General features: G+C 41.1%; 1 protein-coding gene across 3 annotated transcripts in view; it reads left to right on the top strand.

The window, feature by feature from the left end:
- The window catches only part of Tbc1d12 (TBC1 domain family member 12), a 110,907-nt gene that overhangs the window by 1,717 nt on the left and 83,923 nt on the right, over positions 1-25,267 (top strand). The window lies entirely within an intron of this gene.

Raw genomic sequence — 25,267 nt, 5'->3', positions numbered from 1 at the left:
GCCCAGGTTGATCTGGAATTCATTGTGTAGTCTCAGGGTGGCCTTGAACTCACAGTGATCCTCCCACCTCTGCCTTTCAAGTGCTAGGATTAAAGGTGTGCACCACTATGCCTGGCCCAGTTTAGGTTTTAGGTTACACAGTATGCCTGTTTGAAGAAGCAAGCCATATTTTTGTAAAGTAGTTGAAATTTCCTATTTATCTTTCTACTTATTATTATCCCTTACATTCCATACTTGTATAAATTTAAAAATAAAGTTTATGGTTTCTTAAGAATCAAAAACTCTGGGGCTGGAGAGATGGCTTCGCGGTTAAGGTGCTTGCCTGCAGAGCCAAAGGACCCAGGCTGGATTCCCCAGTACCCATATAAAGCCAGATGCACAAGGTGTCACATGTATCTGGAGTTCATTTGCAGTTGCTAGAGGCCCTGGTGTGCCCATTCTCTGTGTGTCTGCCACTTTGTCTTTCTCTGAAATAAATAATTTAAAAAAAATATGGGAAACCCTAGTTTTATGTTAGGTCATAGGACAAAATATACAGCAGTGACATCTGTATTTGTGCCTGTAGTTGTAGGATTAATTAAATAATTGAGAGTCTTACAGTGTAGCTTATACTGACCTGTAATTTATACAGTTGAGGGAAGCCGTGGTCCTGTGATGCTCCTGGCTCAGCCCCTGAGTGCTGGGATTACCCAATTTATAGAAATACAGTTAAGATTTGCAGTGAAGGTATCTACAAGGTCTCAAGATGAGTTAAGTGTATTTGTGGTAACCTTGTGGCTTCTGGATGTTTATTGGTTATTGTATCTATGCTTAGTCACATTTGAGGTTAGGTATCAGGCAGTCTTACAAAGCCCTTGGAGATCACCAGTCCAACTAGTATACTGTGAGTGCTTACTTTGTGCCCAGGAATGAGAATAGACATGATTTGGACTGTGTTCTCTTACCTTGCTAAGTGAAAATTAAGTTGGAAAACAGATACATAGATCTGTGTTGCACTTTGTGAGCAAGGCAGATTTGTATTAGGGACTTTCATCTTACTAGCAGCAGGCAGAATTTTTTTTTTCCAAATTTTTATTAACAACTTCCATGATTATACCCTCCCTCCCCCCCCCCACTTTCCCCTTTGAAACTCCATTCTCCATCATACCCTCTCCCCATCTCAATCAGTCTCTTAATTTTAATGTCATGATCTTTTTTTCCTCCTCTTATGATGGTCTTGTGCAGGTAGTATCAGGCAGTGTGAGGCCATGGATATCCAGGCCATTTTGTGTCTGGAGGGAGCATGTTGTATGGAGTCCTACCCTTCCTTTGGCTCTTACATTCTTTCTACCACCTCTTTTGCATTAGACCCTGAGCCTTGGAAGGTGTGATAGAGATATTGTAGTACTGAGCACTGCGGTCATTTCTTTCCATCACCATGACACCTTCTGAGTCATCCCAAGGTCACTCAGGCAGAAATTTTTATCAAATTTTACATGTATAAGTGCAGTTATGTGCTCTTAATTTATTTAAATCTCACTTTTCTTGATATGTATATGTCAAGACAGTAGACATAGTTATTTTTATTTTTTAGGGAGCGGAGATGGGTAGAGAGAGAGTGAGAGATAGACAGAATGGGTATACCAGGGTCTCCAGCCACTGCACACGAATTCCAGATGGACGTGCCACTTTGGGGAATTGGACTTCAGTTGTTAGGCTAAGCCAGCTCCCCAGCTCCCCAGACATTTTTTTCTTAGTCTTCCCCCCTCAACCCCCTCTACCCACCCCCCAGGTAGGGTCTTCCTCTAGCCGTAGCTGACCTGGACTTCACTATGTAGTCTCAGGATGGCCTCGAACTCGTGGCGATCCTCCTACCTCTGCCTCCTGAGGGTTGGAATAAAGATGTACACCACCACGCCCTCATTTTTTTCTTTACATGACATTCTTTGGAATGAGCATTCAGGGGCATAATTTTTCTCTTGGTATTTAGGGAAACCCTTTCTAGACACCTTAAAGATGGGGGCTGTGACATTCATCTCTGAATGCACAAGATATAACACTAGTATAAACTCCGTTCAGGTTGGTCACGTTGGCGACTTCCCAGGCTACTCTATAGTTCTCTAGGGAGTGTGATTTTTTTTTCCCCCCCTGAGGTAAGGTTTCACTCTAGTCCAGGCTGACCTGGAATTCACTATGTAGTTTCAGGATGGCCTTGAACTCAAAATGATCCTCCTACCTCTGCCTCCCGAGTCCTGGGATTAAAGGCATGTGCCACCACGCCTGGCAGGAGTGTGATTTTTGAACACATCTTCCATCATTAGGTAAAATAATCAGAAAGTTCCTGTTGTCCTAGCAACTCCAACAGATTTTTTTTTCCTATGAGATTTGTTTGTTTGCTTGTTTATTTGTTTGTTTTTTTGAATTGGAGTCTCCCTCTACCCAGGCTAACCTGGAATTCACTATGTAGTCTCTCTCAGGTTTGCCTTGCACACAGTGATTCTCCTATCTCTGCTTCCTGAGTACTGGGATTCCACCACTACAACTGGCAGGTTTATTTTTTTCTGTGTACAGCTGCTGTTGTCAACCCTAAAGCTCCATGTGAAAGCTCCAATCGAGATTGGGTTATTCTAGGCATATTCCTGTTCTTCATTGCACCCTATGCTGACTTCACATGGGTGAAAATGCATTTTTAAAAATTTTTTATAATTATTTTTGTTTATTTTTATTTATTTATTTGAGAGTGACAGGGAGAGAGAGAGAGAGGAGAGTGGGCACATCAGGGCTTCTAGCCACTGCAAACGAACTCCAGATGGGTATGCCCCCTTGTGCATCTGGCTAACTTGGGTCCTGGAGATTGAGCCTCGATCCGGGGTCCCTAGGCTTCACAGGTAAGTGTTTAACCACTAAGCTATCTCTCTAGCCCTGAAAATGCATTTTTAATTTTTATTTATTTGACAGAAAGAAAGAGAATGGGCACACTGGGGCCTCCAGCCACTGCAAACGAACTCCAGACTCATGTGCCACCTTGTGCTTCTGGCTAAAGTGGGCCCTGGGGAATAGAACCTGGCTCCTTTGGCTTTGTAGGCAAACGCCTTAATCACTAAGCCATCCCTCCAACCCTGTTTTTGAGGTAGGATAAAGGGCTCAAGTTGCCTTTAATTCACTATGTAGATGAAGATGGCCTTGAACTCATGATCCTCTTGCCGCCATTTCCCGAGTGCTGGTATTATATACTACCATGCCTAGCTTGCTTTATGTATTTTTCTCTTGAGGCAGGGTCTTATTCTGTAGTCCATGCTATTGTGGAACTTGCTATGTAGTCTATGCTGGTTTCAAAATTGTGGCAAGTCCTGCCTCAGCCTTCATAATAATGAAATGAAAGTCACCACCTCCATCTCAAAGGTGTGAAAATTTACAAAAAAAGTATGTATTTTCAGCAGATTATTGTTCCCCAATGATCTGCCCTTCTTCATTTTATTTTATTTTTATTATTATTATTATTTTTGAAGTCAGGTTTTGCTCTAGCCCAGGCTGTCCTGGAATTCACTATATGTTCTCAGGATGGCCTTGAACTCATAGTGATCCTTCTACCTCTGCCTCCCAAGTGCTGGGATTAAAGGTGTGCACCACCACTCCTGGACATTTTCTTTTTAAATGATTATTTATTTATTTGAGAGAGGGGGAGAGAGAGAGAGAAAAAAAATGGGTGTGCCAAGGTTTCCAGCCACTGTAAACGAACTCCAGATGCATGTGCCCCCTTGTGCATCTGGCTTACATGGGTCCTGGAGAGTCAAACCAGATCCTTTGGCTTTGCAGTCAAATGCCTTCACTGCCATCTCTCCAGCCCTAAAATGATTTTTTTAAAACTTTTATTTATTTGAGCGCGACAGACAGAGAGAAAGACAGATAGAGGGAGAGAGAGAGAATGGGCGCGCCAGGGCTTCCAGCCTCTGCAAACGAACTCCAGACGCGTGCGCCCCCTTGTACGTCTGGCTAACGTGGGACCTGGGGAACCGAGCCTCGAACCGGGGTCCTTAGGCTTCACAGGCAAGCGCTTAACCGCTAAGCCATCTCTCCAGCCCCCTAAAATGATTTTTAAAATATATTTGTATTTATTTGTTTGGGGGGGGTCAGATAGAGAAAGAGAGAGAGAAAAAAATGGACATGTCAGGGCCTCCAGCTGCTGCAAACACACTCCAGATGCACGTGGCACCTTGTGCATCTGGCTTTACGTGGGTACTGGGGAATCAAACCTGGGCCCTTTGGCTTTGCAGGCTTAACTGCTAAGCCACCTCTCCAGCCCTCCTCCTCCTTTCTCTCTCTCTCTCTCTCTCTCTCTCTCTCTCTCTTTTTTTTTCCTGAGGTAGGGTTTTACTGTAGCCCAGGCTGACCTGGAATTTACTATGTAGTCTCAGGATGGCCTCCAACTCACAGTGATCCTCCTACCTCTGCCTCCTGAGTGCTGGGATTAAAGGCCTGTGCCACCACATCTGGTAATACCTGTTTCTTAAAAATCAAATTGCTTTAAATATTATTATTTTTAATGGAGATTGCTTTTTTATTTAATATTACCTATTTATTTGAGAGAGAGAGAGAAACAGAAAGAGGCAGGTAGAAAGAAGAGAGAATGGGCACACCAGGGCCTCTAGCCATTGCAAATGAACTCCAGATACATGCGCCCCCTTGTACATGTAGCTTATGTACGTCCTAGGGAATCAAACTGGTGTCCTTAGGCTTCGCAGGCAAACGCCTAAACCACTCAGCCATTTCCCCAGCCCTTAAATTATTTTTGTAGAGCCTTTAATCAAATCCTTTCTTGCTTTCAAACTAGAATAGGCTAATTTTGCACACACAGTAATAGACCTCAAATATTTACTGACTAAATATTACAAATGTGAACTGAATTAAAGAGGACTCTTCAACATCTAGGTTGTTTTTTTCATCTATAAAATTAGAGGGTTGTGAGAGATAGAACTGCCTCCTTCAGCTCTAAATTCTACTTTGAAGTCTTTTTTCTTTGTAGTAAAAGCCTACCTCAGGGTAATCATGCTAAACATCAGTCATCTTTGCTTTTTTCCTTGTAGATGTAGACCAGCAAATTCTAGATTTTTTTTTCTTTTTTTGAGACAAGATCCAGTTATATAGGCCAACTTGACCTCCAGAACAGATCTTTCCAGGTACTAGGATTATGGGTGTGCCAACATGTTCAATTTAGATTTATTTTTTTCCTTTCTAATTTCTTTGTGGGGTGTGTGCATGCATGTTTGTGTTGAGAGAGATAGCACTGCATGTGAGAGAGAGAGAAGGGTGATAAGTAAACAACCCATTTATTGGAATATAAGAGTCACTTCTATACCATGAGTAGTTCCTTGAAGGTTTCCAGTTTGGTGAGCTAGTGGCAATAGTTCTTAGGAGTTGAAATACTGCAAAACACCTAAACCCATGTTTTGTTTTCTTTTTTAATTGCTAATCTTCAACCTCTACCTATTCAGATTGGCAGTAAATTTGATTTAAAAAATTATTTATGTATCTGTGAGCACAACAGGGCATCTTCCTTCTGCAAATGAATGCCAGATGCTTATGCCACTTTTTACATCTTGCATATGCGGGCAGTCTGGCAATTGAACCCTGGCAGCCTTGGCAGTCAAGTGCCTTTAACTGCTGAGCCATCTCTCCAGCCCCATTTTTTGTTTTTAGCTTAAGTTCATGAAATGTTTATTTTGGCTTACTTATACATTTCTAACTATGTTGTGGTGGAAAGTTTGTGAGAAAGAGTAGAAACATTTGAAAATTTCAAGGCAATGCCTCTCTTACCTATCTTTAAATGTATTCAGAAAGGGGAATTAAATTCTTTTCTGCCTATTCTTCCTAGGAACTCTGCTATGTACACTAGAAGTTGTCCCCAAGTAGTTCTGGTTGAGATAATAATTGCTTGGGACCTTATTGCAGTGATTTTTAGGTTTAGTTTCCAAATTACTTGGGAAAAAGGAGTGCTATCAAGAACACCCAAATTCTGGGCTGGGAGATGGCTCAGTAGTTAAAGCCACTTGCTTGCAAAGCCTGTTGTCCCAGGATCGCTTTCCTAGCACTCATGTAAAGTCACATGCAAAGTATCACATGAGCCCAACATTCCTAGGACAGTGGGAGGCAGAACCAGGGGAATCTGAAGCTCTCTGGCCAATTAGTCTGACATTCTTTTGCAATGACTTTTTGCATCAGCAAGAGATCAAGAAGGTGACACACAGATACCTCAAAGTTGTCCTCTGACCTCCACACATGTGCACACATTCACACAAATCTGTATCAAAAATAAATAAATAAAAGCATTGCAGGGGCTTAGCAGTTAAGGCACTTGCCTATGAAGCCTAAGGACCCATCTTTGAGTCCCCAGATCTCATGTAAGCCAGATGTACAAGGTGGCACATGTGTCTGAAGTTTGAATACAGTGGCTGGAGGCCCTAGCATGCAAATTCTCTCTCCTTCTCTCTCTTGCACTCATAAAAAAACAAAAACAAAAAAGGCCAGTCTGTTGTGCTTGTCTCAAAAAAAAAAAAAAAAAAAAAAAAAAAAAAAAGGCAGAGTTCTTGGTGCACCACTCTTGATTTTGAAGAGTGTGGATGGGATCCACCAGGAATCTGAACTTTTAAAAATACTTTTATTTATTTACTTGAAAGAGAGGGTGATTAAGAATACAAGTGTGTGAGGGCCTTGCTGTTGCAAATAAACCCCAGAAGGATGTGCTACTTTGTGTGTCTGGCTTTATGTAGGTACTGGGGAATTGAATATCAGGGAATTGAATCCAGGTTGGCAGGCTGTGCAAGCAGGTGCTTTTAACCACTGAGCAATCTCCTCAGCCCAAGGAATCTGAAGTTTTTTTTGATTTTTTAAAATTATCCATTTTGACGTTAAAAAAATATTTATTTATTTATTAGAGACAGAGAGAGAGAGGGAGATAATGGGCACACCAGGACCTCCAGCCACTGCAAACGAACTCCAGATGCATGTGCCACCTTGTGCAACTGGCTTACCTGGGACTTGGAGAATCAAACCTGGATCCTTACTTAAGCTTCACAGACAAGCCACTAAGCTATCTCTCCAGCCCTATTTATCCATTTTGAAAGAGAGAGAGAGGCAGATAGAGAATAGGCATGCCAGGGCATACAGCCACTGCATGGGGCCCCCTTGTGCATCTGGGTTCTGTGAGCACTGGGAAATCAAACCTGGATTCAGGCAAATGTCTTAACCACTAAGCTGTCCCTCTATCCCTAATCTGAAGTTTTAATAACCCCCAGTGTTTTTGATGTAGGTGGTCCCTATCTAGTAATCACTGAAGCACTGGCCTGATTGGTTGATTGGTTTGCTCATGTAGTAACTGAAAAAAGGTATGACACAGAGATTTATAGCTCATATTACTCTATTGATTTAAAATTTTAGATACTAGATAATTGATGAGTATAAACAGATACACTAGACAATAAAGAAATCCAAAATAGAGTAGTATTTTGCCAGCCTTTAGAGACTTAAATTTATGTCTGTCTAATTAAAGCTTAGCTCCATTTTTTGGGGGGGATTGGTTTTTGAAGCTGGGATTAAAGGTGTGTGCCACCAAGCCCAGTTTAGCTCCATTTTTTAAAAGATTTTTTTAAATTATTATTTGTTTATTAGAGAGAGAGAATGGGCATGCCAGGGCCTCTAGCCACTGCAGATGAACTCCAGATGCATGCACCACCATGTGCAGCTGGCTTTACGTGGGTACTGGGGAACCAAACCTAGGTCCTTAGGGTTTGCAGGCAAGCGCCTTAACTACTGATCCATTTCTCCAACCCTAGATAAAATTTTTTTTTAATTTGGTTTATTTTTATTTATTTGAGAGAGACAGACAGAGAAAGAGTCAGAGAAAGAGAGACAGAGAATGAGAATGGGCACGCCAGGGCCTCAAGTCACTGCAGATGAACTCCAGACACATGTGTCCCCTTGTGCAACTGGCTTATGTGGGTCCTGGGGAATCGAGCCTCAAACTGGGGTCCTTAGGCTTCACAGGCAAGCACTTAACCGCTAAGCTGTCTCTCCAGACCTCTATTTTTATTTATTTATTTTTTTCAAGGTAAGGTTTCACTCTAGTCCAGGCTGACCTGGAATTCACTGTGGAGTCTCAGGGTGGCCTCAAACTCACAGCCATCCTCCTACCTCTGCCTCCCGAGTGCTGGGATTAAAGTTGTGTGCCACCATGCCCAGCTTAAAAATATTTTTTAAATGTTAGTTTTTCTTCCTTCTGCTGCTAATTATGATTTTCAATGCTTTTAAGACATAGTCCTACACACTGAACATGGCTTTCTCCTCTCCAAAATTTGCTGCTTCAGCCTTTCTTGTACTCTGTGTATGTAGCCAAAAGAAGAGAGGGAAACCCATGTGACTGACTGGGTTTTCATCAAACTCCTGTAATTAAGAGACATTTACCTAAGGAAACCACACTGTCTAGTTGGAGAGTGAATTTGATAATAATGTGTTTAACTTACCTCTGACTTTGGCTTTTCAATTCCTTTTGTTGGTTTTTTGAAGTAGGGTTTCACTGTAGCCCAGGCTGACCTGGGATTCACTATGTAGTCTTCAGGGTGACCTCCAACTCAAGGTGATCCTCCTACTTCTGCCTCCCAAGTGCTGGGATTAAAGGTGTGTCGAACCACACCTGGTTTCAATTCCTTTTTTTTTTTTAATTTTTAATTTTTTATTTTTTATTTATTTGAGAGCAACAGACACAGAGAGAAAGACAGATAGAGGGAGAGAGAGAGAGAGAGAGAGAGAGAGAGAGAGAGAGAGAGAGAGAATGGGCGCGCCAGGGCTTCCAGCCTCAGCAAACGAACTCCAGACGCGTGCGCCCCCTTGTGCATCTGGCTAACGTGGGACCTGGGGAACCGAGCCTCGAACCGGGGTTCTTAGGCTTCACAGGCAAGAGCTTAACCGCTAAGCCATCTCTCCAGCCCTCAATTCCTTTTTGAAGTGAATTTGATGTTGGGTACTTTTTTTTTTAGTTTTTCAAGGTAGGGTCTTGCTCTAGTGCTGGAATTAAAGGCACCCCCATGCCCGACTTTGATACTTTTAGAGCTAGACCATAGCTTGAAACTGCCCCCAGAATTGTGCATCTGGCTTTCTGTGGGTACTGGGGAATTGAACCTGGGTCATAAGGTTTTACATGCAGGTGTCTTAACAGCTGTGTCATCTCTTGTGCCTAGATTAAAACATCTTAAATTTGGCATTGAATATGATTATTTTGAAATCAAATTATGTACTGTTTTCTTATATTTACCCAGATACTATAATATACAAGTACCTATCATATGGTGAGCATGATTTATAATTAACAATTGATTTTCATGTAGACTGTAGCCACCTTTAGTCACTGAGGGAAAGTTTTTTTTTTTTTTTTTTTTGTCCCTGGAAAAAACGATTCAAGGACTATAAGAACTTTTTTAAATTATTTTTTTGGAGGTAGGGTTTCACTCTAGCCCAGGCTAACCTGGAATTCACTATGTAGTCTCAAGGTGGCCTTGAACTTATGGCAGTCCTCCTACCTCTGCCTCCCGAGTGCTGGGATTAAAGGCATGTGCCACTATGCCTGGTGAGCTTTTTTTTTTTTGAAAAGCAAGACACAGAATATGAAATTAAACTGCAGATGAATACTGGGTGTTGCAGTCAGGTTCGCATTGCTGGTAGAAATTACCCAACCAAGAGCAGCTTGTGGGAAAAAGAGGTTTATTTTGGCTTATAGCCTTGAGGGGGAAGCTCCACAATGGCAGGGGAAACTGATGGCCTGAGCAGAGGGGTGGACATCACCCCCTAGCCAACATAAGGTGAACAGTAGTAACAGCAGAGAAACATAAGGTGGATAATAGCAACATAGTGAATTCCAGGTCTGCCTGGGCTAGAAACAGAAGGGGAAACTGCCTATAACACCCATAAGCCAGCCCCCAACAAAACACTCCCTCCAGGAGGTGTTAATTCCCAAATCTCCATCAACTGGGTTTCTAGCATTCAGAACACCTAAGTTTATGGGGGACACCTGAATCAAACCACCACATTGGGTTTCCACACTATTTGTATTAAGTCACTGAATAGAAGATAAAGATAATTGGAAGGCTTGGTTAGAAATTAGACACTGTGCTTTATTCCCTCCTGCCTTCCACATGGCAGGAGCTCTCTGTACTACTTTTAACCTAATAAAATCTCTAAGTCTTTAAAAAAAAAAAAAAAAAGGAAATAAGACAGACTGTTAGAATATGAATTTGAAAAGGTTTGTAGAGAGAAAAATGCTGGAAAGAGTAACTGTCAGGCTGAAGTCAGCCTTGTGTAATAATTAGTACTTTGGCCTGTGATCTTCAGAGTTTAAACTATAGATTGTATATTTGTGTTTCTTTTATTCTTTCCACCTCATGTCCTTTATAGATGTCCCTAGCTACTTTTTTTTTTTTTTTTTTTGAGGTAGGGTCTCACTGTATCCCAGGCTGACCTGGTAGTCTCAGGCTGGTTTTGAATTCATAGTGACCCACCTACCTTTGCCTCCTAGGCACTGAGACTAAAGGTGTGCGCTACCACGTCCAGCTATCTTTATTTTTTTAAAAAAATATTTTGGGCTGGAGAGAGGTCTCAACAGTTAAGGTGCTTGCCTGTAAAGCCATATAACTCGGGTTTAGTTACACATTTCTCGTGTAAAGCCCGATATACCATATCTGGAGTTTGTTTGTAGTGGTTGGAGGCCCTGGTATGCCCATTCTCCCTCCCCCCCCCTCTCTCTCTCTCTCTCTTATCTTGCTGGCAAATAAATAAAAAAAAATTAAAATATTTATTTACTTGGGAGAAAGAGAGAGAGAGAGAATATAAATGGGTGTGCCAGAGTGTCTTGCCTCTGCAAACCAACTCCAAACACATGTACCACTTTGTGCATCTGGCTTTATGTTAGTACTGGGGAATGGAACACAAAGCCATGAGGCTTTACAAACAAGCACCTTTAAGCATTGAGCCATCTCTCTAATTCCTTATTTATGTTTTTTAATATAGGGCCTTCCTAAGTAGCCTAGGTTAGCTTGTTATTTGCCATTCTCTTGCCTCAGCTTCTGAGCACTAGGATTATTGATGTGTGCCATCAGGCCTGGCCAATACGCATAGTTCTTATGAGCTAGTTTGCAATTTCCTTACTATTTACTTATTCAACAAATGTTGTTGAGCCTTACTGTATGTATACTATGCATTAAGAAATTAGGTGAGACAGGTGTGGTGGTGCATGCCTTTAATCCCAGCACTCAGGAGACAGAGGTAGGAAGATCACGATGAGTTCGAGGGCACCCTTGATATTACATAGTGAATTCCAGGTCAGCCTGGGCTAGAGTGAGACCCTATCTCGAAAAACCAAAAAAAGAAAAGAAAAGAAATTAGGTGAAACATATTATTAAAAATGTGAGCCAGCATGGCTCCAAACTCCCCTTGTAGCAAATAATAAACTTAACCTTCTGGGGGTGTTTGATTGGTGGACACCACAGTATTTAGATATTTCATTTTTCTACCAGACAGTAAAGATTTTGACATCTGGGATTTATTTAATTTTTGACACTTTCTGTACTAATCACAATGCCTGGCAAGATAATAAACATCATCTTAGGATAAATTAACAAATGTGCATTTGTGATTAAAGATACACAATTTAATGAGTGGAAGAAATTGTTTGAATAAAAGTTATTTCAAAAAAAATGTGAGCCAGGCATGGTGGCGCATGCCTTTAATCCCATCACTCAGGAGACAGAGGTAGGAGGATTGTCATGAGTTCAAGGCAACCCTGAGACTCTGTAGTAAATTCCAGGTCAGCCTGGGCTAGAGTGTGACCCTACCTAGAAAAACAAAACAAAACAAAAAAGTAAAGGGTAGGGGCTGGAGAGATGGCTTAGCAGTTAAGGCGTTTGTGAAGCCTAAAGGCCCAGGTTCATTTCTCCAGAACCCACCTAAGCCAGATACACAAACTGGCACATGCATCTGGAGTTCATTTGCAGTGGCAGGAGGCCCTGCAGTGCCCATTCTCTTTCTCACTGCCTCCTCTCTCAAATAAATAAAATGAAATATATGTTTTTTAAATGTAAAGTATAGCCAGGTGGGGTGGCACATACCTGTAATCCCAGAATTCAGGAGGCCGAGGTAGGAGGATTGCCATGAGTTCAAGGCCAGCCTGAGCTACAGAGTAAGTTCCAGGTCAACTTTAGGTAGAGTGACATCTTGCTTCAAAAAAAAAGGGGAGGAGGGTTGAAGAGTTTGCTCACTTAAGGTACTTGTCTGCAAAACCTAAGTACCTATGTAAAGCCTGATGCACAAAGTGGCACATTCATCTGGAGTTCATTTGCAGCAGCTAGAGGCCCTGGCATGCCCATATTCTCTTTGTCCTTGCAAATAAATAAAACGTTTAAAAAAAAAAACAAAATGAAAATATTGAAAAAAATCCATAAGGGTATCCTAAAATATCTGAATTTAAAAATATGACCTGGAGCTGGGCGTGGTGGTGCACACTTTTAATCCTAGCATTTGGGAGGTTGAAGTAGGAGGATCACCATGAGTTCGAGGCCACCCTGAGACTACATAGTGAATTCCAGGTCAGCCTGGACTAGAGTGAGACCCTACCTTGAAAAAACAAACAAACAAACAAACAAACAAACAAACAAACAAACAAACAAAAAGACCTGATTACTTTTATAAAAGAGGACACAGCATCAAGGCAGCAGAGAGTGAGAAGTAAGGGGACTCCTTACAGGAAATCAAACTTAGTCTTTTAGTAGTGAAGAGGGATGAGCTAGAATGAAATTGACAAGAGTACAGGGACAGTGCACCTATGCTGATGAATTCATATGACATAGCACGAGACTGGTATAGCCGAATATTCATCAATATGATTGACACTCGGTTATGTGAAGTAATGACAAAAACAGAGTCCAAAAGGTTGGAGCTAAATTTATATGACCAAATCAAGTAAATTAAGTATTCGGTGGAGCTAGGCATGGTGGTGGTATAGTAGTATTCCTAGCACTTAGGAGGCAGAAGTAGGATGATCAGTGTGAGTTCAAACCCAGCCTGGGACTGCAAATCAAGTTCCAGGTCAGCCTGGGCTAGAATGAGACCCTACCTCAAAAAATAATATTCAGGGCTGGACAGATGACTTAGCGGTTAAGCGCTTGCCTGTGAAGCCTAAGGACCCTGGTTCGAGGCTCGATTCCCCAGGACCCACGTGAGCCAGATGCACAAGGGGGTGCACGCGTCTGGAGTTCGTTTGCAGTGGTCGGAGGCCCTGGTGTGCCAATTCTCTCTCTCTCTCTGCCTTTTTCTCTCTCTGTTGTTCTCAAATATATAAACAAACACAATTTAAAAAAAATAATATTCAGTGGGGACAGCAAGAATACGAACCATCACAAAAGTTCATCCCTTGTCTTTTTTTTTTTTTTGGTTTTTTGAGGTAGGGTTGAAGGGAATTAAAAGTGTGCAACACCAAAACTCTCGTCTTTATCATTTCCAACATTGTTTTTAATAAAAGTATAAATGCAGAGTCTCTTCAAAGGCAAACTCTTAACTGTGAGTTCCTATAATAATAATAAAAAAAAGTTGCATGCTTCCCATGTGCATCAGCATGAAATAAACATTTCCAGTCCAAAGAAGAATGGGGAATAGCAAGGAATGATCAGACCAAAACGTGTCTGGCATCTGGGACTCATGGTAGGATCATCTAAGCTTCAAAGGGCTTGTAGCTCTATCCATCCAGCTGTGCCTCTTTGGGGGCATCTCCGCATTGATTTTCATAATGTCTGCACAAGTTTACACTCTGACCAGCAATGGAAAGGGAAGGTTCTTTCCTGATACCTAAGCCACATTTATTGCCATTTGACTTCTTTTTCTTTTTCTTTTTTGGTTTTTCAAAGTACGGACTCATTCTATCCCAGGCTAACCTGTAATTCACTATGTGGTCTTAAGGTGGCCTTGAACTCATGGCAATCTTCCTACCTCTGCCTCCTGAGTGCTAGGATTAAACACCTACACCAACCATATCTACCTTTCTATTTTCTTTTTTTTTTTTTGAGGTAGGGTCTCACTCTGGCCCAGGCTGACCTGGAATTCACCATGTAGTCTGTGTCACCTCAAACTCAACGGTGATCCTTGTACTTCTGCCTCCCGAGTACTGGGATTAAAGGCATGCGGTAGCATGCCTGGCAATTCAGTCCTCATTTTTTGATTGAGTTGTTTGATTTCTTATTATTTAGAATTCTTTTTATAGCTTAGGTATTATTCCTCTGTCAAAGTTTTAAAATTTTATTTTTATTTTTTTGAGAGGGAGAAAGAAGCAAAGAGAGAGAATGGGAATGGGTGTGCTAGGGCCTCCAGCTGCTGCAAACAAACTCCAGATGCATGCGCCACCTTGTGTATTGCTTATGTGGGTCCTAGGTATTGAACCTGGGTCCTTTGCGGGCAAGCACTTTCGCTGCTAAACCATCTCTCTAGCCCCTCTGTCAGATTAAAAAATTTTTTTTTTAAATTTATTTGTTATGATGGGGAGGTAATATGATGGAGAATGGAATTCCAAAGGAGAAAGTGTGTGTTTGGGGGAGGGAATTACCATGGGATATTTTTTTATAATCATGGAAAATGCTAATAAAAATTAAAAAAATATTTATTTGAGATAGAGCAAATGAGCACACCAGGGCCTCTAGCCACTGCAAACAAACTCCAGATGCATGTGCCCCTTGTGTATCTGGCTTACATGGGTTCTGGAGAATTGAACCTGGGTCCTTTGGCTTTGCAGGCTAAGCTGTCTCTCCAGCCCCATGCATCACTTTTGGAATAAGGCTTTATGTGGGTACTGAGGAACCAAACCCAGGTCATTAGGCTTTGCAGGCAAGCACTTTAACTGCTGAGCCATTGCTCCAGCTCTAAATAACTATTCTTTATTTTTTTAATTTTTAGGATTTGTAATAGTGACACAGACAAGATCCAGAAATTGAGAAAGAAAATTCTTGGAATTAAAATAAAGAAGCATAAAAAACCTGAGTTATCTGGCAGAAAAGTACTTTTTTGTATGTAGTCAGCTGAAAGTCTTTCAAATGTAAAATGATTGAGGTCTGGAAAGAATGTAACTAATCTTTGTGCCAGATCTTTAATCCAAAACACTAAAGAGTAGCCAATGTAGTGAATTTTAAAGAAACAGTACTTAACACTTCTTTGAAATAACTAGTAACAGTTGTAACACTGTATTTAGCCTTGACATTCATTAGAAAAAATTAAATACAAAGTCAGGGAGTTGATGTGTTTTCAGCAGTTTAACTTCCTCTGAAACAATTTGAAGAGCAGGCTTAGTTTTTAAGCAAATTTTATTCTTTTGATTAAAGTTGACTTTTTTTTAATTTTTAAATTTTTATTAACATTTTCCATGATTATAAAAAAAATATCCCATGGTAATTCCCTCCCTCCCCCCTGACACTTTCCCCTTTGAAATTCCATTCTCCATCATATTACCTCCCCATCTCAATGACTTTTCTCTTTGGAAAAAAGTATTCTAGTTCCTTTTGATACTGATATTAGCAGTATGAACTTTCAGAATTGGGTAGTTAAAATTTTCTATAGTATCAAATTTCACTTTGAAAACTATGCAGTTTACATTGCTTCGTTTCATATAAGTGGGTTTGTCAATTTTTAGAGGCCCAAAACTATACCGGAGAGTCAGTTACTGAAAATAAAAAAAAAAAGAAAGGTTGGGGATGTAGCTCAGTTGGTAAATAGCTTGATTTTAGTATCAAGAAACCCTGGATTTAGCCGGGCGTGGTGGCGCACGCCTTTAATCCCAGCACTCGGGAGGCAGAGGTAGGAGGATCGCCGAGAGTTCGAGGCCACCCTGAGACTACATAGTGAATTCCAGGTCAGCCTGAGCCAGAGTGAGACCCTAACTCGAAAAACCAAAAAAAGAAACCCTGGATTCAATAACACATAAACAGAGTATGAAGTACAAGATTATAATCCCAATATTGGAGAGACAGGATGATCAAAAAGTTCAAGGTCACCCTCTATATAACAAGTTTGAGGCCAGCCTGGGATGAATGAGATCCTGTTTGTGTGTTTTGTTTTGTTTTTTTTTTTTTAAATCTTTTTAAAGATATATTTTATATTTATTTGAGAGAAAAAGAGGCAGAGAGAGAGATTGAGAATGCACGTGCTGCATACGACCTCCAGATGTATGTGCCACCTTGTGCAGCTGGCTTACATGGGTTCTGGGGACTTGAACTTGGGTCCTTACATTTTGCAGGCAAGTGCCTTAACCATTAAGCCATTTCTCTAGTCCAAGATCTTGATTTTAAAACAATTCAGGACTGGAGAGATGGCTCATCACTGAGCATCACACTTCCTGCACATGGATGAGGGTACTTAGGGGCCTGAGGTTGGCAGAGTTCAAATCTTAGATTCCATCTGGATGTGATGATGCACATCTGTAACCACAGTTTCACACTGCAGCAGAGACCCCAGAATCTTGGGAGCCCAGCAAGCTCTGTAATTAGTAAAAGGAGACATTGGCAGAAAACAATACCAGGCAGAAGGGCAATCACCTGATGTTCTACTCCACTTTCCACATGCGAACAATCCCCACCCCTGCTACAAGGAAGCATAAGGGGCATTGCAAGGGCACATAGGCATGCATACACCACACCTACCATATCTCTGTCTCTGTCTCTGTCTGTCTCTCTCTCTCCACACACACACACACAAATAAAAATAAATAAAAATAAGATGCATGTACCACCTTGTGTATCTGGCTTACATGGGTCCTGGAGAATCACATCTGGGTCTTTTGGCTTTGCAGGCAAGTGCCTTAACTGCTGAGCCATCTCTCCAACCTTAGCTTTTCTTTTTTTCAAATTTTTATTAACAACTTCCTTGATTATAAAAAATATTCCATGGTAATACTCTCCCTCCACCCACTTTCCCCTTTGAAACTCCATTCTCCATCATATCCCCTCCCCATCTCAATCAGTCTCTCTTTTATTTTGATGTCATGATTTTTTCCTCCTCGTATGATGGTCTTTTTTTTTCCTTCGGTTTTTTGAGGTAGGGTCTTACTCAGCCCAGGCTGACCTGGAATTCACTATGGAGTCTCAGGGTGGCCTCGAACTCATGGCAATCCTCCTACCTCTGCCTCCCGAGTGCTGGGATTAAAGGCGTGTGCCACCACGCCCGGCTGTATGATGGTCTTTTGTAGGTAGTGTCAGGCACTGTGAGGTCATGGATCTCCAGGCCATTTTGTGTCTGCGGAGTGAGCACATTGTAAGGATTCCCACCCTTCTTTTGGCTCTTACATTCTCTCTGCCACCTCTTCTGCATTAGACCCTGGGCCTTAGAAGGTGTGATAGAGATATTGCAGTACTGAGCATTCTGGTTACTTCTTTCCAGCACTATGATGCCTTCTGAGTCATCACAAGGTTACTACCATCTGAAAAGAGAAGATTCTCTACCAAAAGTGAGAGTATCATTAATATAAGTGTATGAACATTGATAAGAGAAGTGCTTACTGGGCAGTTTGAAAAGCACAGTATATACATTTTTCCAGACATCACCAGACCTTACACCCCTAGAGCTCATGACTACCCCTATTTTAAGTTTTCAGTATCAGAGATGTATTCCCTCCCATGGAGCAGGCCTCCAGTCCAATTAGAAGGCAGTTGGTTTCCACCATGACAGATGTGCCACTATTGCACCCATTGGCTCATTTGGCCTGGCTGGCCAAATATAAGGCTTGGAATGCACAGTATCATCACTGGTGATTTTTCTCTCCCCCATTGAACTGCATACAGAGTGGCTTCTTCCAGCTTTCTGTCAGCTGGTCTACATGGACGGTTATCAGCTCAATTCCAGTGGGATATCTCAGTAGCCTTGCAGCCCAAGTATGTGGAGTCTTCAGCAATAGGGTCTTACCATCTATTCCTGGTGGGAAACCAAGGGCCTCGGCAATGGCCTATAATGTTTGGGGGTCATCAGGGACCTCCCTGGCCAAACACTCACTGGAAGGTATCCCATCCCTGGTACTGAAAATTTTCTAGTAACAATCTATGGCTCCTGAGTGTTCCATTGTCCAAAAAAGTAGGATTCCATATAATTTATTTATATCCTCTTAGATTTTGATTAGCCCTCCCTCTACCTTTCCTTTACTCAATCTCTTCTCCTGACCTCACTTTGGGCCTTTTCACCCCCATTCGTCTATTATTCTACTTACATATATACAATACTATCCTATTAAGTACTCCCCTCCCTTCCTTTCTCTTTCCTTTATATTTTTCTATTTACTGGCCTTTGCAACTGAGTTTTCTTCCTACTCATACAGAAGTCTAATCATCTGTAGCTAGGATCCACATATGAGAGAGAACATGCGACACCTGGCTTTCTGGGCCTGGGTTACCTCACTTAGTATAATCCTTTCCAGATCCATTCATTTTCCAGAAAATTTCGCATTTTTTTATTGACAACTTACATACTTACAGACAATAAACCATGATAATTCCCTCTCCTCCCCCACTTTCCCCTTCACAAATCCACTCTTCCATCATATCCCCTCCCTCTCTCCATTAGTCTCTTTTATTTTGATGTTGTCATATTTTTCTGCTATTATGAGGGTCTTGTGAAGTATTAGGCACTATGAGATCATGGATATAAAGGCCAGTTTCTGTCTGGACAGTTTCATTGTAAGCAGGCTTACACTTCCTTTGGCTCTTACATAGTTTCTTTCACCTTTTCCGCGATGTACCCTGAGCCTTGGAGGGTGTGATAGAGATGTTTCAGTGCTGAACACTCCTCCATTACTTCTCAGCATTGTAATGCCTTTTGGGTCATCCCAGGGGTCACTGCCACCTGAAAAATACCTCCTGGGTATGAACATTAGATAAAGTGCTTATAGGGCAGTTTGGTAAGCATAATATATGCATTTAGCTCCTAATGCTCATGACCTCCTCTACCATAGGCTTTTGATTAGGTTTTCAGTAGCAGGCATGTATTTCCTCTCATTGAGTGGGCCTCCAGTCCAATTAGAGAGCAGTTGGTTTCCCCTATGCCACTTTTGCACCCATTCAGTCTTTTGACCTGGTTGGCCAAACTTAAGGCTTGCAGTGTCCACTGTTTTCACTACTGATGGGTTCTGTCTATCATAGGGCTGCATTAAGTGCAGCTTTTCCCAGCATTTTTTGTATTGACAACTTACATAGTTATAGACAATAAGCCATGATTGTTCCCTCCTCCTTCTCTTTCCCCTTCACTCTCCATCATGTCCCCTCCCCCTCTCAATCAGTCATTTATTTTTATATCATCTTTTCCTCCTATTAATGATGGTCGTGTGTAGGTAGTGTCAGGCACTGGGAGGTCATGGATATCCAGGCCATTGTATGTCTGGAAGAGTACATTGTAAGCAGTCCTACATATCTTTTGGCTCCTACGTTCTTTCCACCACCTGTTCCATAATGTACCCTGATGAGCTTTGGAAGGTGTGATAGAGATGTTTTAGTGCTGAGCTCTCCTCTGTCACTTCTCAACACTTATGGTGCCTTTTGAGTCATCCCAAGGTCACCATCATCTGAAAAGAGAAGCTTCTCTAACCAGAGAGAGTAGCCAGTGACCTTGGGATGACTCAGAAGGTATCATCGTGCTGGAAAGAAGTGTCCGGAGTGCTGAGTACTGTAATATCTTTTATCACACCTTCAAAGGCTCAGGGCCCATTGCGGAAGAGGTGGCGGAAAGAATGTAAGAGCCAAAGGAAGGGTAAGATTCCTTACAACATGCTCCCCCAGACACAAAATGGCTTGGATATCCAAAGTGAGAGTAGCATTAGTACATGGGTATGAACATTAAGAGAAGTGCTTATTGAGCAGTTTGGTGAGCACAGTATATACATTTAGCCAGACACCAGCAGACATTACACCCCTAGGGCTCATGACTTCCCACATCATAGGTTTTCAGTATCAGGCATGTATTCCCTCTTGTGGAGCAGGCCTCCATCCAATTAGAGAGTAATTGGTTTTCCTCATAACAGACCTGCCACTGTTGTACCCCTTGGCTCATTTAGCCTAGCTGGCCAAATTTAAGGATTGCAGTGTCTACTGTTGAGTATCTCCACTGGTGATTTTTCTCTCTTCCATTGAACAACATGCTGCATAGCTTTTTCCAGCTTTTTGTCAGCTGGTCTACACAGAGGAGGTTTCAGCTCAGCTCCAACAGGATTTCTTAGTGTCCCTGCAGCCCAAGTATGTGGAGTCTTCAGCAATATTCAGCTCTGTTTGTTCATTTGGACAGAGTCTCATTATATAGCCCAGGCTAGCCTGAAATCAGTTATCCTCTTGCTTCAGCCTTTCAATTGTTAGGATTACAGAGGAAGGCCACCAGTCCTAGCCTGGCCTTACAAGTTTTGATTAGTGATGTTTTTCCTTAAAAAAAAAAATGTTGATATAGTAATCTATGTTTTGAGAATTTGGTAGAGTTGTCATATAATACTTTCCCACTCATTTTTTGAGCAGTAATTGTTTAAAACAGTCTATTAGATTTTTTTTAAGCATGTATATATATGGGTATGCCAGGGCTTTTTGCTTTTGCAAATGAATACCCAGTGCTTTGTACCACTTTTTGCATCTGGCTTTATGTGAGAGCTGGAGAATTGAATCCAGGCCAGCAGGCTTTGCAAGCAAACATCTTTAGTCAGTAAGCCATCTCCCCAGCCCTTCAGAGGCAGTTTTAACCATTATTTTAGCTATTAAATTGACCTCTGACAGTTCATTTCCTGTGCCTTTTGAGTCTAAGTCTCACTTTTCCATACATGATGTCCATTTTGTCATTGTTCAAATTATTAGCAAAGACTTTTTAAAATTCCTTGTTATATATTATTTTATTCCATTCTGTTTATTTATCAATGTATTTATTTCAGCCTTTTAAAAATATTTTTATTTAGGCTGGAGAAATGGATTAACAGTTAAAGTTCTTGCCTGTAAAGCAAAAGGACCCAGGTTCGATTCCCCAGGACTCATGTAAGCCAGATGCACAAGGTGGCATATGCGTCTGGAGTTCATTTGCAGTGACTAGAGGCCCTGGTGTGCCCATTTTCTCTCTCTCTGTCTCTCTTTCTCAAATAAATAAAAAATAAAAATATTTTATGTATTTGTACAGAGGAAGAAAGTTGGGGGGAGAGATAAAGAAAAGTATGGGCATGCCAGAGCCTCTTGCCACTGCACACAAACTCCAGTTGCATGTGTCACTTTTTGCATCTGGCTTTATATGGGAACTGGGGAATTGAATCCCTGGCTAGCAGTCTTTGCATGCATGCACTTTAACCATTGAGCCACCTCTGTAGCCCCTACCTTTTCTTTTTTTTAACATTTTTTTGTTTATTTTTATTTATTTGAGAGCGACAGAGAGAGAGAGAGAGAGAGAGAGAGGGAGAATGGGCACGCCAGGGCCTCCAGCCACTGCAAACAAACACCAGATGCATGCACCACCTTGTGGATCTGGCTTACATGGGTACCGGGGACTGCCTCTACCTGGGGTCCTTAGGCTTCACAGGCAAGTGCTTAACTGCTAAGCCATCTCTCCAGCCCACCTTTTCTATTTTTGACAAATCACATTGCTAGTTTGTCTATTTTACTAGGTTCAACACAAGACCAATCTTGGGGAGTGTTTATTCACTCTGTTATTCTAATTGCCTTTTGTAGTTATAACTTTGTTAGGGTATAATCTATGTGCCATATGTATGATTCATTTTAAATTAATAATAACCTGATGGATTGTAGTAATATATAGAGTTGTGCAGCCTTCACCATGGTCTAGTTTTAGAACATTCTCATCACACTAGAGAGATCTCTTATGCCCATTTATAGTCAGAATTTCATTTATCTTCAACCAAAGACACCCACTGATCTAGTTTCTGTCTTTACATATGAATAATTTGCATAAATTGAATCATACTATGTATAGTCTTGTCTGGTATTCATTTAGCATGATTTTCATTTTATCCATATTTAGCACATATCAGTTATTTGTTGCTGAGTAGTATTCAATTGTTTGCATATCCTGATACATTTTGATTTTTCTATTCAGCAATGGCCATTTTTGTTGAATTTACATTTGCACTATTACAAATAATGTAGTCATATTCTTGTCCGAGTCTTTGTGAGGGCATAGGTTTTCTTTTCTTTTAGTTGGCCATGTAGATATGAAATTATTTTATGAACTTACACACTGCTAAATCGTTTTCTGAAGTGATTGTACTCCTTAACATTCCCTCTACTATGTGTAAGGACTCTTATTTCTCCATAGTTATTATTGTTTGTAGTTTTATTATGATTATCATTGAGGGTCTAAAATGGTATCTCATCGTAGTTTTAATTTGCATTTTTCATTTAAGATTATTTCCTTTCTTAAAGATTATTTCTTTTTATTGGGTACAAAAAGTTAGGTTTCATTGTAGTGCCTTTAAAACTTTTTCCCTCCCCCGTCCTTTTTCTCTCTTCCTTTTATTATTTTTTTGAGATGGGGTCTCACCCTAGCCCAGCCCGACCCGACCGGGAATTCACTGTGTAGTCTTAGGATGGCCTTGAACTCATGATAATTCTCCTACCTTGGCCTCCCAGGTACTGGGATTAAAGGTGTGTATCATTATGCCTGGCTCTCACCTCTCCTTTGTGTCCTCCTCCCATCACAGCCTCCTTTCCACTTTCATACCACATTTGTTGTCCTCTGCAGCTCTTGTTCCCCTATTTCAATCATAGGCTATACTCACTGTCACATCCCCTTGTTTACTTATATATAGACATTAAAAGTTAGAATCCTGTATATGAGAGAGAACATGTGATTTTTGTCTTTGGGGGCCTGGATTACCACACTCAGTATAATTTTTTCAGTTTCATCCATTTTCCTGCAAATTTCAAAACTTCATTTTTCTTTATAGCTAAGTAAGGCTCCATCGTTATTTTCATTATCCATTTATCAGGTGATAGACAGCTAGGCTGATTGCATTTCCCAGTTATTGTCAATAGAGTAGCAATCAACATGGACGTTCAAGTACATCTGTGGTAGGGTATTGAGTCCCTTAGGGTATATGCCCAGAAGTGGTATAGCTTATTCATATGGTAGTTCAATTCTTAGCCTTTTTTTTTTTTTTTTTGAGGTAGGGTTTCTCTCTAGCCTAGGCTGACCTGGAATTCACTATGTTGTCTCAGGGTGGCCTTGAATTTACAGTGATCCTTCTACCTCTGCCTCCTGAGTGCTGGGAGTCTTAAACGCGTGTGCCACTTCGACCAGCCAATTCTTAGATTTTTGGGAAACTTCCACGCTGATCTCTTTAGTGACTGTACAGGTTTACTCCCACCAGCAGTAGATGAGGGCTTATCTTTTTTCATATACTTGACATTATTTGTCATTTGTTTTCTTGATGATAGCCATTCTAATTGGAGTGAGATGAAATCTCATAGTGGTTTTTATTTGTATTTCCCTGATGACTAAGGGTGTTTGGCATTTGGCCATCTGTGTCTATCACTTTTCTTCTGTGTATACATATTCTTGGAGGAAAAAAAGAACCAGCCATAATGGATCTGAGCCCACTCAGCCTTCATTTAGATTTAATAATCTCTTTAAAAACCGTGTTTGAGTGCCAGGCGTAGTGGTGCATGCTTTTAATTCCAGCACTTGGGAGGCAGAGGTAGGAGGTTTGCTATGAGTTTGAGGCCACCCTGAGACTCCATAGTGAATTCCAAGTCAGCCTGGGCTAGAGTGAGACCTTACCTCAAAAAAACCAAAAAAAACAAAAAAACAAAACAAAAAAAAAAACACCAAAAACCTGTTTGCAAATGTACTCATAGTTTAAGGGTCTGTTGGTTAGAGCTTTTCTTTTTTTTTTTTTTTTTAAATTTTTATTTATTTATTTGCAAGCAGAGAGAGAGAAGAGAGAAAGAAAGAAAGAGAATGGGCATGCCAGGGCTTGTAGCCACTGCAAACAAACTCCAAACACATATGCCCCTTGTGCATCTGGCTTATGTGGGTCCTGGGGAATTGAACCTGGGTCAATTGGCTTCGCAGGTAAATGCCTTAACCACTAAGCCATCTCTCCAGCCCAGTTAGAGCTTTTCTTAAAAATATTTTTATTGGCGGCAGAGGTAGGAGGATCACCATGAGTTTGAGGGCACCCTGAGATTGCATAGTGAGTTCCAGGTCAGGCTGGGCTAGGGAGTGAGACCCTATCTCAAAAAAACCCCCGAAATTATTATTATTAATTTTTTTGCTAGCAGAGAAAGCGAGAGAGAGAAGGAATAGATACACCATGGCCTCTTGTCATTACAGTCATACTCTTGATGCATATGCCACTTCGTGTATCTAGCTTTACGTGCATACTAGAGAGTCAAACCTAGCATACTAAGCTTTGCAAGCAAGTGCCTTTAACCACTGAGCCACCTCCCAGCCTCAGTTAGACCTTTAATATAGGAATTTGGAAGGCACAGAATTTATTCCATAGCAGTATATACATCACGTTGTGCTTTATTCACTTGATAAATACTTGAGTTGTTTGTTTGCTTTTTTTTTTTTATTTTTTGAGATAGGGTCTCAGACTGACCTGTAATTCACTCTAGTTCCAGACTGATCTTGAACTCACAATAATCCTCTCATCACACATTCTTCTGATGGTTAAAAGTATCTGATCAGGCTCTAGAGTTCTAAAATAGTCTATTCTAACTAACCTGAATCTGAAAATGTGATTCAGGACTAAGTTGGGGTATGTCTTTTACTAGGTGGCCCACTCTGGCAGCAGCTGGAAACCACAAGAGCCCCTTTTTCCTTCATTATCCCTTAGACACCCTTTACTGAGAATACTGAAATGTTTTAGGTTGTTTTTAAGAAGAAATGCTTAGAGCTGGAGAGATGGCTTAGCAGTTAAACACTTGCCTATGAAGCCTAAGGACCCCAGTTCAAGGTTCAATTCCCCAGGACCCACGGAAGCCAGGTGTACAAGGTGACGCACGCATCTGGAGTTCATTTGCAGTGGCTGGAGGCCCTGATGTGCCCATTCTCTCTCTCCTTCTGTCTGTTGCTCTCAAATAAATAAATAAAAATAAACAAACAGCAAGAACAACAACAAAAAGATTGCAGAAGCTATTACATTAGGAACAGAAGGAGTGAATCATGGGAGGGTTGCATTTAAAAAAAAAGAAATGCTTAAAGAATTCTGTTATCACAGTTATATTGAAGGATGAATATAGCGTTGAAGCAA

The sequence above is a fragment of the Jaculus jaculus genome, chromosome 1 (assembly GCF_020740685.1).
Source record: "Jaculus jaculus isolate mJacJac1 chromosome 1, mJacJac1.mat.Y.cur, whole genome shotgun sequence".
In the NCBI taxonomy this organism is placed as follows: domain Eukaryota; kingdom Metazoa; phylum Chordata; class Mammalia; order Rodentia; family Dipodidae; genus Jaculus; species Jaculus jaculus.
The sequence above is the reverse complement of the archived record's forward strand: the minus strand, read 5'-3'. Positions and strand labels throughout refer to the sequence as shown.